Source organism: Protopterus annectens, chromosome 2.part1 (genome assembly GCF_019279795.1).
Source record: "Protopterus annectens isolate FY-2018-M chromosome 2.part1, PAN1.0, whole genome shotgun sequence".
Taxonomy (NCBI): Eukaryota; Metazoa; Chordata; order Ceratodontiformes; family Protopteridae; genus Protopterus; species Protopterus annectens.
This window is the reverse complement of record NC_056729.1, coordinates 546,713,100-546,728,935: the sequence shown is the minus strand read 5'-3', so window position 1 is coordinate 546,728,935 and position 15,836 is coordinate 546,713,100.

Here is a 15,836-nt window from a genome sequence, read left to right as displayed (position 1 = left end):
GTCATGGCTCCGTTTTGTAGTTTTCAGAAATGTACTCCGTTACTGGCGGAGTACATTTCTGCTGATTACACTAGTCCTGCACGGCCAGTTTCCAGCTACCTGGATCACAAATTCACCTTATTTGCATGTATTTCTCCTGCAAATGGGGTAATTTGCATACAGGGGCTGAGTTCGTGCAGGACTAGTGCAGAAGAGCTCATGCACATCCATACAGGTTATTCCTGGATCGCATGGCAGACATATTGCCTGCTGGAGCTCCTGCACTGGCCCTGCATGCCGTGCAGGGCTTGCTGAATCCGGGGGTATATGTATGTGAAAAAATAGGTTTTTGTAACTCAGTGAAAGTGGTCAAAAATGATAATGGGCAGGATTCACGATGGCTTGCACGGAGTCTAAGAGTCGTGTAAGACTCCATGCAGCCATCGCGATCCAGAAACAGCCCGAAATCCCGTGTAAGAGATAGCTAAAATGACTCTTACACAGGCAGGGCGTGGATATGCTAATCACCCCACTTGCAGCCGAAAGGCATGCAAATGAGGTAGATTAGCGATCCATGAAGCTGAAACCAGCCCATGTAAGAGTAGTGTTAGGTGCAGAAATGTACTCAGTTGACAACTGAGAACGTTACTGCAAATAACACAACGGAGCCATGACAGCTCCAAATAAAGTGTGCAAATGTTGCAGTCAGCATGCCAATGGCCAAATATGTGGCCATTGGCATGTTAACCCAATGCAAACATGAAATAAAATATTTTTTTTTTTCGAAGATCGGCGATGTTTAAACGCAGCACAGCCCCGCACAAATGGGCTGTGCTATATAAAACAGAAAAATAAAAGGTTTGAAACCCACAAATGTGGGTTTTATGTAATGCATGGATTTGCAATGCAGAGACTAGCAGACCAAAAACAACATGGCCACCGTCTAGTGGTTGCTAAGGGGGGAAGCTGAGTGTAAGACATGTAACTAAGCATTAGTAGGCAATCTTATGTAAATGAGTGGTAGAATAGTGAATCACACTGTCACATAGCAAATGAGCACATTCCATGTAGTGTAAGAGTTAGATAAGGGGGAGTAACAGAGTATGAGGTAGGTGACATCACAGGGGGGAATGTCAGGAAGAAACTAAGCTCATTGGAGCAAAGTGGTATGTGAAAGATGTCAATCACACAGCATAAAAAGAGGAGTGTCAACAGATAAGCATGGGAAAGTCAAGAAATGGAAGGTGTACACTGTGGCCAACACCAAAGTTTGTTGCTGTGCGTGCATGTGCGCGTGTGCGCACTGGGAACAGCGAGTAAGACAGAGTGCACACGTGTAAGGCAGAGTAAGCATGTACGAGCCTGTTTAAAGATCTGTAAACCTGTTTGCATTGGTGTGCGCGCATTTTAACCCGAATACGCAGATTCTAGTCCGTGTAAGCATGTGTGCGTGCGTGGTAGCCACTGTGAGCGTGTTTTCGCTGGTATGCGCGCTGCTCCCCCCTGAAGAAACAAAGAGGAAAAAGGAAGCAGAAGAAATAGTAGGAAGCTAGCAGGGAATACTTGTAGAGGTGCAGGTGAAAACAATTAGAAGCAGGCAATTACACAGGCAGAATACAAGCCCAGCCCAGCACTTAAAACACTGCAAACAGCATTGCAGTATGTTTCTCTCAAGAGACACAGCAAGACAGGAGTAAGCTAGTAGAAGTGAAAACTGAAAAAGCTGCACTCAGACCAAACTTGCTAGGGGCTGCCATAGCTGTCATAGGGAGACATAGGAGACTTGCTGAGGGTGGTGACAATGGAAATGCTGCCAGACAACCCACAGTGAGGAGACGGAGAAGAGTGTACAGGCCCAGGGTCACCTACCAGGGGTTACATGAGCTGGAGATAGTGGAGCGCTATAGAGTGGACAGAGACCTCCTGCAGCAAATTGTTGAGCTGTGCAGGCCACGCCTCACACACAGAACCAACAGAGGGGAATCCATCCCAGTGGAAACCAAGGTATGTGTTGGCCTAAGAATACTAGCAACAGGTACCTTCCAGAGACCAACTGGTGATATGATGGGGATATCACAGGCATCAGCCTCCAGGGTACTGCACCAGTTCCTGGATGCCATGTCAGCACATGTCGGTGAGCATGTATATTTCCCCAATGCCCGTGAGGTATTGGCCAGCAATATGCGTCTCTTCCAGCAAATAGCGGAATACCCTGAGGTAGTGGGTGCAATAGACTGCACAGACATATGCATCAAAGCACCAGCTGGTGAGCGGGGTAGGGCCTACATTAACCGCAAGGGCTTCCCCTCCATCAACTGCCAGGTCATGTGTGATGCCCAGGGCATAATAATGAATGTGTGTGCTGGCTGCCCTGGGAGCTACCATGATTCCCATATCTGGCATTTGACGCAGCTGTACCAGACATTTGCCAATGGGGACATCCCACATGGTCACCTAGTGGGGGATGCAGGTTATGCACTGGAGCCATGGCTGATGACACCCATCAGAAACGCACACACACCTGAACAGGAATGCCATAATGAGGCACACGCACAAACACGTAATGTAATAGAGCGTGTGTTTGGGCTGCTCAAGTCACGGTTCCAGTGCCTGGACACATCTGGTGGAGCCTTGCAGTACTCACCAACTACATGTACCCAAATTGTCATGGTATTTGCTATGCTACATAATATGATCCTGCGAAAACAGCTGCAGCAGGACCAGCATAGGGCCGGGACAAACAACCCCCCACCATTGCCAAGGCCATCACAGGCAGAGCGTGACTTGGAGGAAGAACAACCTGAGCCTGCCCCAGTATGCAGAAGGAGGCGTGCCCAGTATGCCCTGGCCTTGGCAAAGAGGCAACACATACCACATACACTGGCTCAGTAGGAACCCTGGGAATGATACCCCTCTCTGACTCACTCATATAGTAACAGGGATGCCTAACATGACACAACCTGCTCTCAAACATGTACAGGGAGTGTAGTATGTGCATCCAACAGAGGCAACCCTGCAGCACCACCTGAGGCATGATTGCCACGTGTTAAGCAATGTAACACCATCTAGTATATGCAAACATGAAGACCCAACCTAACATCTCACCCTCACTAAGCATGATGCCACACTATGAAGACAACAAGATCAAGTACAATAATTGGCTGAGGTATTGCTGTTAGCAAGGGGGAACACATGGCTGACAGCCTGGGCTGACATGCCGAGCAAGACATGATGCCCCACTTGCTAGGGATGGCATGCACCCAGCAGACCTGGCTGTGTAGATACTGGCAAAGGCTGTTTTCACCCCCACTGTGCCTGGAATAGGTAAGTCTGGAAACAGAAACCCACCACCATAGGTATCACAAGGGATAATAACCTGGACATAATGCTACCCAATGCCAGAAGTCTAACCTGCAAGGTGCATGCAGACCAAACACACCACAGCATGGAGAATGGTAATATGTGTTCTGTAACAGAAACTTGGGCAAGGCCCAGAAGAGCACCCTAATACTACCAGGTTATGCCTCATACCATGCTCTACAGCTCCAAAACATGGAACACATGACAATAGGAGTGTGGCTACCAGTAATTATCAAGAATAACCACACCCCCAGGTAGGTACCACAGCAAGAAGCAGCATGGACTATCCATGGGCAAGTAACACTGTCTCAAACTGTGTACCTTTGTGAAGCCTGCTACAGACCACACACACAAACCCAGGTACCCCAGCCAGCCTTCCTGAAGACACTACAGAGTATGAATGTCTCAACAAATACCAAACAAGGCACACACAAAGTATGACATAGGCGGCAATCCATTATGTATGGAAAAAGTAATCATGGCCCTAGGGACACAAGTGGACGGTAACCTGTCATGTGACACTCACATTGCCAAGGTGGCCAGGAAGACCTGCTATATTGCCCACCTTAATATGAAAGTATGCACATGTAGAGCTACAGAGGTCACTGTGCCCCCATACTCTTCCCTTATCAGGCCCATACGTGACAACAATGCCCCAGTTTGGATGTACCTTACCTTACACATGCAGCAGTCAGAAAGACCCCAAATGTACCCCACCAACAGGATAAAGTGTCCAAACATTGGACATCTGCAGCCTGGCAGAAGAAACCACAGCCCAATTCAGAAGCATACTGCGCAGTCAGGGATGATGTATGCCTGATGTATAAGGCCATGTCCAATCCAGAATGAATGGACATGCTCCACTGCAGAAACCCCAAATCCAGCAGACACACCACAGTGAGATATCTGAACCTCCACACATAGATTAATAGGATGTGCTGGAGGGACAGATCCATAACCCAGAGGCTCCTGACACTCTGGAACAGAATCCAAGTCCATGATAGGCTGAGCTCCACACCCAAACTCAACAAAAGAAATCTGGTGAAGTGCATGGGAGATAGTAGGTGTACACTGGGGGCCATCCCTGTGTCACATCTAGGAAAGTAAACCCTACGTGGGCATAATATGCACATTGCAAGGGGTGTTGAGACCCACACACAGTCTGTTCGTGCTCAAACAAGGCCAGGGCAGATAGCCTAGTATGAACCTATGAACCTATGATGATACAAATTGTGCAGGACACAAAGGATTATCACACAGCTGTCCTACCTGATGGTAGGAACCATGGTGATAATCTGCAGATATGCTCTACAGCACTCTAATATCACAAACAATACACCAAACCCACACACATTGCCAACAGCCTACCGAACAGATTCCTTCCAACCTCCCCACCAGCACCTAACTGCCAAATATCTATCCCAGTAGAGTGCTGGCCCCCTGACATTGCAGATGCTGAGGTAACAGCCAGCATCCACAAAGCACAGCACACAGCGTCAATGGTACCAGATGGTGTCCTGGGTTGTGTCCAACAAATACTGTAAGAAGAATGTTACAGCAAATAGCATTACTGCGCATTATCAGTCCTACCACAGGATATGTACCCAAAGAGCAGTGTACAGCAACAGTGGTCCCACACCACAAAGGGGGTGCCTGAATGGATACTGCAAACTATCACCCCTCAACCCCAACTATCTAGGTTGGCAAAGTAATGAAGAGGATGATCATGGATCCCATGAATAACGAGATTTGGTACCTACAGACATTGGACCCTACCCAGTGTGGCTGTCATAGGGCAGATCCTGCCCCTTACACATGTCTGACTCATGTGAAATGTGCACCAAGCCCATTGATGTGGGGAATGTTGAACACACAGCCTATCTGGACCTTGCTAAACCCTTCCATACAATACCCTAGTTGGTGGTACAGATAAGCTCACCAGCCTAACTATAAACCCCTATGCAAGTAGATGGGTTGCAAACCAGCTCAAGGACAGAACTGACCTGGCAGACATGCTGTAGCCATGGCAGACTGCAAACCAGGTACAATTGGCATCCCACAAGGCATTGTCCTGGGACCTCTATTGTATGCTATATATGTCACATAGGTACAGGCCAACATGGATGGACTCTGTCTGAACAGGTTTGCAGAGGACTACAAACCGGCCACCATATCAGACCCTCCAGCTGACACAAGCAACCTACAAAAGGCACACATAAAAACACACAAGTGGTGCCACAGCCATGTCAACAAGCTAAATGCAGAGTAGTGTATAGTCAACCCCTGTGGAAACACAGTACATGGCCAGAAATTACCACATAGGTGTTAACCCAGTAAGTACATCAGGAGCAATAAGAGACCTGGGGACACAAGGTGATAGATATCCTGCATGTGACAACCATGTATCTGTAGTGGTTACAGTAACATACCATATACCCACCTAATCATGAAGGTAAGCACAGCTTGGTTAGGGTAGGTCAATGTGCCTCTCCAGTCATCCATCAGCAGCCTCACAATTGTGGTATATGGCCCTTCAGGGATGTACCATAGCAGACACCTGCAGCAACTGGAAAGACCACACAAATACCCCACCAGGAGGATCGCAGAGCTGTAACAGATGCCATGTGTCACCTGAGTAAAGAAACTGCAAACTATCACCCCTAAACCCCCCAACTATCTAGGTTGGCAAAGTAATGGGGGAGGGTTTAAAATCAATTTGGATCCCCCAAGGGGGAAAAACCGAAAAAAAAAAAAAAAAAAAAAAAAAAAAAAAAAAAAAAAAAAAAAAAAAAAAAAAAAAAAAAAAAAAAAAAAAAAAAAAAAAAAAAAAAAAAAAAAAAAAAAAAAAAAAAAAAAAAAAAAAAAAAAAAAAAAAAAAAAAAAAAAAAAAAAAAAAAAAAAAAAAAAAAAAAAAAAAAAAAAAAAAAAAAAAAAAAAAATTTTTTTTTTTTTTTTTTTTTTTTTTTTTTTTTTTTTTTTTTTTTTTTTTTTTTTTTTTTTTTTTTTTTTTTTTTTTTTTTTTTTTTTTTTTTTTTTTTTTTTTTTTTTTTTTTTTTTTTTTTTTTTTTTTTTGGGAATACAAAAAATTGGACCCCCCCAGTTTGGCTGCCATAGGGAAAAAAATTCCCCAACAGGGTCTATCGGGAAAGGGCCCCCAAAGGGCCTTGGTGGGGGAATTTTTTACAACCCTTTTGGCCCTTGAAACCCCTTATACTTCCCCACGGTGAAAGCTCACCAGAAACTAAAAACCCTACAATAAAGGGGTTTGGGAAAACCGGGAAAGGAAAAATGACCGGGTTCAAACCCCCCGGGCACCCGGGCGGGACGCAAACCGGGGTTTCAACGGGGGCATCCCACAAGGAGGGTCCAACCCCCTTTTGAAATGTATATTTTAATGGCGGCCAACAAAACCCGGAAATTTTTGGGGCCACAAACCCAAACCATAAAAAAGGGTACACGGGAAACCTCGGCACACTTAGAAAAAATGGGACAGGCCAGTCAAAACCCTAAAATGCGAATGGGATGTAAACCCCCCTTGGCCAGTACAGGAAAAAAATTACCACATAGGTTTTAAAAAGTGTTAACAAAAGGAACCTCCCACAATAAGAACCCTCCCCAGTGAAAACCAGGGGAAGTTTAAACAGAAACATAATAAAAAACGGGAATCCCACTTTTATGGAAAACCTCTCCCACCATACCCCCACTTGTTTAAAGGTTAGGGAAAAGGCATGGCAATAAAGACCCAAAAAACCCAAGGAATGGGGCAACAGATCCTTGCACCTAAATTAAAAAATGGCTCCAAAGTGAAATATTTGCCGGGCCCCTAGGGAATTCCAGAAGGGCCCATCCAAGGGGTATTTGGCTTTTGGGCCCCAAAGAAAACATGGAACGGGTGCCTTGCAAAGGGTTAAAGCAAGAATGGCCCCCCTTCCCGTTTGGAAAACCCAAAAGTCCCCCATACCTTTTCCCATAAGGTTTCCCGGGGACCTATACTTTTTCCAGGGGGAAATGTTGCAAGGGGAAATTTAGGTGCCCGGGTATTTGTTTCAACGGGTAAAAAAGAGGAAGGGTTTAACCTGCAATTTTGGCCCCATTTAAATGTGTTTTGGGGGTTTGTGAAATTAAAAATGGATGGGAAAGGGCCCTTTTTGGGCATTTACAATTGGGGAAAAATTAAAAATGTCAAACATGATATGCGCCCCTTTTGAACAAAAGCAACTTCCAATCCAAATGGCCCTCAATCGGTTTCACAATTAAATAACAAGAGGTGGGGTTTAAAACCGAAATGCCCCAAGTAAAATTTTTGGGGGAAGAAATTTTAAAATTTAAAATGTTTTGGGGAAAATGTCCCTTTTTGGGAAAACTTTTACCCTCACAACAAATCCCTGTTATTCCACGGTTCTAAAACACAATGATGCCCAACACCCTTAAGTAAAAGAGGGAAAAAAACCTTTCCCAGTAAATGGAAAAGGCACACTCTGCTCGCACCCAAAAGGTTTTAAATAGAGGGGGTTTTGAACCTACAAATCCCAATTTTTTTTTGTCACACATTTGGCCATGTGTTGGGGTTGCCCCAAAATTTTATTTTTTTTAACCGGAACCTACAATACAGAATTTCCCCCAATGCACACATTTTGGTTCCCCCAAACAAAATGTCCCTGGAACTCAATCCCATTCCCCTCATTGTTTTGGGGAATAGGGAAAAAAAAGCCCCAAACGTATATGGGGTTCTTGCACTGGGTAAACAAAAGGTGGGTTTGTAGAGGGTTGTCCCTGGGGAAAAAGGGATACATGTTTTTGGTTCGGGACATAAGTACCATTTTGGTGTGAAAGGGTTAAGCATGTTGTCCCCTTTGGGAAAGTGGAAACAATTTTCCAAAAGAATTCGGGGAAATAAATGAAAAAGAACCCTTAAAAATAGGGTCTTGCAGGCTAAAAATGTCAAACTTTTATTTTTGGGGTTTTGCCCTCAACCCAATTAATGGTGGGGGGAGGGGGAACCTTTTAAAAATTCCCGGGGTTTTCAAACCCAAAGGGGGTTTCCCCGGGGAAAATGGGAGTGTTGTCCAGGAAAAACCTGAAGGCAAAAAACCCCTGTTGTGTTTCCACAAGGGCTCTGAGGGGGGTTTGTTGAAAGTGCCCAAATTGGGGGGGGTGTAATTCCTTAAGGTGCCCTTTGGAATAATCCCCTGTTTTCCCGGGTTTTGGTGCATTGTGGGGAGAAAGAAATTGGAAATCAAATGCCCCTTTGGCACGGGATGGTGTCAACCTAGTTGGAAAGGGGTTTGTTTACTCCCATGGTTTTTTGTACCCCAGGGTTTGGGGTTTTCCCTTTTGCAGCATCTTTAAAGGTTTAACACTGTGTGTTGATACACTTTTATTTTACCTGTGTGAAAACCCTTGTAAGGGGGCCTATGTAATACAGGTTGCATCAAAAAATTTATGTGGGGTGCTTGGGGCCCCGGGGTTTTTAAAACAACGGGGGGTTTGAAGGTGAAACCCCCCCAAGCAAAAAATGTGGTTTAGCTTTAAAACCCCAATAAACGGGGCATTTGGTCCCCTTTTGGGGGAAGGGGTAACTTGAAAGAATCCATTAATTTGAAAAACCTGATACCCGGGCCTAAAAAAGGGGTTGTTTTTTTGAGATCCCCAAAAAGGGCCATCATACCCAGTGTGCCAAAGGGCCAAGGCCCCTCTATTTTTCCCCTAACATTAAACCCAGGGGGTGTTTTAGAGGTCAAAAATTTTGGAAAAACAAGGGGTGGGTTCCTTTAAAATGTTTGGGGGGTTGCTTGTTTTAGGGGGGAAAAGGGCCCAAGGGATCAGGTGACCTCCCCTTGGGGTTCACCTGGGGGGCCTCCAAGTTTTTCCCTGATGGGTACCCAAACCCCTGTAACGGGTTTTGAAAGCTTTATCCTGTGCTTTTTGGAACACGGCCCCTTTGTGATATGTGGGGGCATTTTGCCCTTGCTCGGCACTTTGCTTTGTTCTCCCTTTCCCCAGGTGGTAAAGCTCCCCAAAGGCAAAGCTTTTTGAGAGCCCAATAAATTTTAACCTGTGTTTTTCTGTTGTTTTTGGATTGAAAAGGGCCCGGGGTCAAAATGGGAAAATTTTGGAAACTTTTTTTTAATTTTGGGGAATCCCACTCCACCTGACAGGGAATGCCAGTGCTGTGTTAACAGCGCTAGCCCCAGTTTGGCTATGTGGTTGCATCTCTCACATGTGTTGTACGTGTATGGGAAGGGGAGAGGGTTGTCTGTGTACATGAGGCCGCTGTATCAGTGCCACATGACTCACAGATTCACCAACTGGACCTGAGAGTACATCGGCAGGTGACCTTTGCACATGCTACCATAGCATTGTGACTCCCATACTAAGTAACGACACATAGGGCCAGTGGGGAACAAGGTACTCAAGGTGACTATGTGAGGGTGTAGTGCTCCTGATTTGTTAGTGCTGGCATATATGAATGCTGTCTTGAGCAAATGTGAGGTAAGTCATATGCGATGTGTTACAGGCAAGCTACATGCAAACAGGACAAACAGTGACATTCTGTCAAGTGACACATGGACATCAGTACAGTAAGCAATACAGATGTCACTAGGGATCCACAGAGGCACTGTATATCTGCACTGCAGGTGGAATCAGTGTTTCAGGAACATAACAGGCAAACATGCATACAAACAAAGCTACAGTCAGCAGGCCTGTATGTAGACTATGCTACAACAAACAAGGTGTATGACTTCCAGTAGGTAACAGTGCATATATGCAGGTACATGTATGGGAAGGGGAGAGGGTTGTCTGTGTACATGAGGCCACTGTAACAGTGCCACATGACTCACAGATTCACCAACTGGACCTGAGAGTACATCGGCAGGTGACCTTTGCACATGCTACCATAGCATTGTGACTCCCATACTAAGTAACGACACATAGGGCCAGTGGGGAACAAGGTACTCAAGGTGACTATGTGAGGGTGTAGTGCTCCTGATTTGTTAGTGCTGGCATATATGAATGCTGTCTTGAGCAAATGTGAGGTAAGTCATATGCAATGTGTTACAGGCAAGCTACATGCAAACAGGACAAACAGTGACATTCTGTCAAGTGACACATGGACATCAGTACAGTAAGCAATACAGATGTCACTAGGGATCCACAGAGGCACTGTATATCTGCACTGCAGGTGGAATCAGTGTTTCAGGAACATAACAGGCAAACATGCATACAAACAAAGCTACAGTCAGCAGGCCTGTATGTAGACTATGCTACAACAAACAAGGTGTATGACTTCCAGTAGGTAACAGTGCATATATGCAGGCACTATAAGCCAGTACCCAGACATTCACAGGTCAGATGGGCTGGGTCCAGCCGCACCCCACACAAGTGTATAGACCATGTACCTTCGTAATGTTGAATAACTGGCCTGATACCCAAGTGCTCATACCTGTAATAATACACTTGTCAAATAACAGACACTGAGCCCACACTCAGCAGTTCCAGACCTAGTATGATGCATGCTACCTGTCCTGGCACCACAGTATCCTTGACATGTATGGACACTCTCCCTCCTGTCATAGTTAGTTCTGTGTTTTGGTGCTGTCATGCATGGTATGAGGTGTGACCTTTTAGTGCTAGTGTGCTCTTGTGAGCCTTGAACCTGTTGTGTAGTACTGCACAGATATCAACATCCTGAAACATCTGCATTGCAGAGTCGTGTGTGGACAGCATGCAACTCGCAGTTGACATGGCCATCATTGAGTATCAATATGTACATTGTTGTATCCCCTGTGCTACCTATGTAGGTGGCCATCCCTTCACAGCCTCACCACCAGTATGCAAAGATGTGCAGACAGAACACTGTGGTAATTACTATGGGTGTACAAAACAATACATTGGCATTGATACTGTAACTGCATCAGGCATGCTGGTATATACTCACAATGCTATCATTACACTGTACTGTTGTCAAAATCATATTATTACAATACGTCTATGTACTCACCCTGTGCATCAGCACCATGTTAACCTGTTCCTGCACCAATTTTACAGATTGCAGGAGGTGGCACAGTTTCATCATATGCACAGGGTGTGTACCTGGTATGCCTGAGTCTGCCACTGATACAACCAATTGACATGTCTGTGTGTGTGTGTTGGTGAGGGACAGCAGTACAAGATGGGGCAATGTTGATGCAGTGTGTGCGTGTATGCAGTAGCCCTAGTTGTTATCACTTTGCATGTGTGTATGAATGCATACAGTCCCACCTCATGGCTGCCATATACATGTGTTTGTGGACAGCCACAGACTGTACCTACCAGGTCATACAGATCACTGTCTGTGGCCACAGACACGGTACCTGTGCCTGGCAGGGGTGCTATGGACCGTATCAGGTACTAAGCCAGACTGGGTACTGTCATCAGAAGCTGGTGGTTGGTGACTGGAGACAGGTCCCTGTTGGGACTGTCCAGCACAACGTGCACATGGTCTCCTGGGGCGGTCTGATGACAGCACAGACCCAGCATTGCTGGGGCTGCTGCTGGCACTATGTGAGCAGCCACGGGCCTGTTGTTGTCCGCGACGGCTGCCAGCTGCTGCTGTTGCTGGCATACGGCCATGTCGATGCCTCAACCGTCCACCATTGCCCTGGCTCATGGATATGTAGTTGTGGAACAGATCTAATGTGTCCCCCCAACATCTGTCAATGACCTCGGTGAAGTTGCGGATGGCAGCCGCAACATCACGCATACTGTCACTCATGGCTGTGCAACATGCTCTCAGCTCCCTCAGACCCTGTCTGGTGTACTGTTCCATATGCGACTGTGCCTGCATTACAGCTCGAAACATAGCTGAGGTTGAAAGACCTCTGTGGGCACATCTGACAGGGGCAGTATGCCCATGGATGCTCCCATGAGAACCCATGGACGTCTGCCTGTGTGGTACTGTGTCAGGACCCTGGCCATGGCTGCTGTGTGGGGATGCATGTGCCACCGGTACCACATTACCCTGGTCAATGCCCACTGTATCCTGTCCATCACCTAGGGACATTGGTGACAAAGGATGTATTGGCAGGATGACTGTGCACATTGATGGGATCGACAGCTGTGTAGTGTCAACTGGCGGACCAATGACGGACCCTGGCACACCTACCTGTGCCATTACACATGTATCATCATTATCACTATCCACAGCAGCTGATTCAGATTCCCTGCTGCATGACACCAGAGCAGCACCAGAACCTGTGGGAGTAAGACAGGAAACACAGTTTACAATGTGTACACAATGTCACCACTGATGCATACATGCACACATGCACACATGCACACATGGGCACATGCACACATGCACACATGCACATATGCGCACATGCACACATACACACATGTGTACATGCACACATGCACACATGGGCATATGCACACATGCACACATGCACACATGCGCACATGCACACATGAGCACATGCACACATACACACATGGGCACATGCACACATGCACACATGGGCACAGGCACACATGCACACATGGGCACATGCACACATGCACACATGCACACATGGACACATGCACACATGCACACATGGGCACATGCACACATGCACACACCTCAGTATATGAGATATCACCCACAGACACAAACACACCTGCAATCAAACACATAGCACTACTGCTTCAGCCTATTATTACTATTAGTATACAGAGTATTGAAGGCAATGGTATTACACACTCACCAGCATGGATAGGCTGCCTTGCTGTTACACCAGAGCGACCTGCAGAAAAGAGACATTTATCGTTAGTGGGCACAACTGTGCCATTCATACTGTGGGCATGATAAAGTTCAGTAGTGCAACAGTTAGCTTCCACAGGTGTACTGCATATATTGAGGATATCACTAATGCACAATAATTACCAAGATTACAGCTACAAAACTATGACACACCTCACACATGCATAACCTAACAGTGTGCAGAATGGTCAACTATACACATGGCATGTTACCTGCATGCTCTGTGTCCTGCTGCTGTGTGGCTCCAGCCTCCATCATTACACATGTATGCTGCTGCTGTTGCTGCTGTGCTGGAGCCACAACACTTAGGAGTAGTCCCTCCAGTCTGGTGAGGGGGGGATGTCTAGCCACCCCACCACCTGTGGCAAGCTGCTGCTTGTGGATATCCGATGCATGCTGACGGGCATTTCTAATTAAATCACTGCAGTGATGGCGTACCTGCTAATATGTCCGGTTATGTGTGCCTATGTCATTTACCCGACGGACCAGGTCTTGCCACAGTGCAGCCCTCTCCTGCTGGTTCTGGCTGGTGCGGGAAAAGAGTACAGCGAAATCCTGCACCAGGCTCTGGTGTATCTCCTCCTTCTCTGCAGCGGAGTAGACAGGGTTCCACTGGTGAACCATGGCCCTGAAAAGGAGAAGGAAAATATGTCAGCAATATCTGTCAGCAAACTATAGCACACATAATACACATAATACTCGACTGCAGTGATATAACTTAAGCACCATATATAGCATCTGTCTGTCTATTGGGGGGATACACATGTAAATGACCAGATATCAGTGCTCATCCGACAACTGTGCAACAGTACCTGGCACACTCCATACAACAGACTAGTATACTGCAGCAGTCAACACACTGTTTCAGGTACAATACACAACCTCACGTATCAAGGTACTGTATGAGGAACATTATCAGCCCATGCACTGCACACAATGCACATTACATATTTCACTGGTAATGCACACTACTCTTACTTGCCATAACCCTACCTACACCACAGTGACATACAGGGTAACACAGCACAACACATGGCAATGTAGTATGTGTTGATCGCAATACCTCACACACCTGTCTCTGGCCTCACACCAAGGATACACACTACCATGACAGACAGACAGTCATGGTGAGCAATCACACCAGTACACAACATGCACCCAGTCACTAGCACACTCATTCCACCTCACATATTCCATTTGCAATGTGCTCATGGGTGTGCATTGTGTCTTAGGTAGGTAGTGTGCTTTTGGCCCTGGGCCTACAGCAGCATACTGTTATGCTACCCTGCCCCTTGTGACACATGTGTTATGATCGTACCTGTTCCTTACAAACAGTTACACAGGGTGACTCATATGGCATATTACCTATCTGCATAACATTCAGCAGGGGTATGTCTGACATCTACTCATGGGGAGCCTTGCTTCGTAATTCTGTGTGGTCTACTACAGGGTATGTCATATCTGTGGGTAGGGTCCTGTACCTCCACCATGTGCTCTGTGCTGCAGTGACAAGGACGACAGACATAGGTAATTTGTGTTGTGGATGTTGGAGGTGTTACCATGGTTGTTAGACAACTGTCATGGGTGTGACCGAACTATGTATATCCAGCAGTGGTAACCTCTATGTAGGTAGTCTGTGTGTGCTCTGTGGTGTTTGAGTGCATTGACACAGTTACTTGCATATGTCTGTGTCCTTCTCCATATCTGTAGCTGTCATGGGAGGTACATACCGTGTAGGACATTGTGGGGTGTGGAGGGGTACAGTGACCTACATGTCCATAGCTGACACACCATGTCTGCTGACACATTCCATGTACAGGTATTACAGGACTAGTGTGCCACTGTGTATATCAATGTGGAGCCTATTGTACACTTGTTGTCCCTGTTCCCCCTGACACATGCAGTGGTGGGCATGCATGTACATATGTGGTGGTTACTGGTGTCAGTGTTTTTGAATGGGGTATGGTACTCCAGTATCCACACTGGTGTTCACTCCATGCCTTTAACACCAGGCACCTGTTGCAAGACATCTGCACACATGTGCCTCACACAGTCTATATATATATACATATAGATGTGGGGAGAGAGGGGGAGAGAGTGAGAGAGAGACACACACAGGTAGAGTGAGAGTGTGAGTGGGTGGGACAGAGAGAGAGATAGTCATATACAGACATATCTGTTGTCAGTCAGATCTATCTGTATATGTATATGTCTCTACAGATATCTATATATGTATGTGTGTATTACATATATCTGTACGTACATATTCTACCAATCTCGATGTCTGTGCAGTAAGTGAGAACCTGGTTCAAGGCTCCTGAGAGCACACAAGCGGTACCAGGCTATACCCCATATCATGCTTTTTGGCCCCAGGACTCGGAACAAAACAAAAAGGGAGGGTGTGTGTCCATATTCATGAAGGACACACACACCTCCAGGTTAGTGGCAACACATGAAGCATCACAGACCATCCAGGTGCAGATAACCATAGGCAAACCTGCTATACAACTGGTAGCATGTTACAGACCACGCTCCCAATCTCAGGGACCACAGTCAGCCTTCCTGTAGACATTGGAGGATATGAATGTCCCACCACACACCATCATATTGGGATACTGCAACTACCCTAACATACACTGGGTGCATTATTCTACCCCAAACACCCTAGCCCAAAGGTTCCCGGAATTCACTAAGTCAAATGCAATGGAACAGC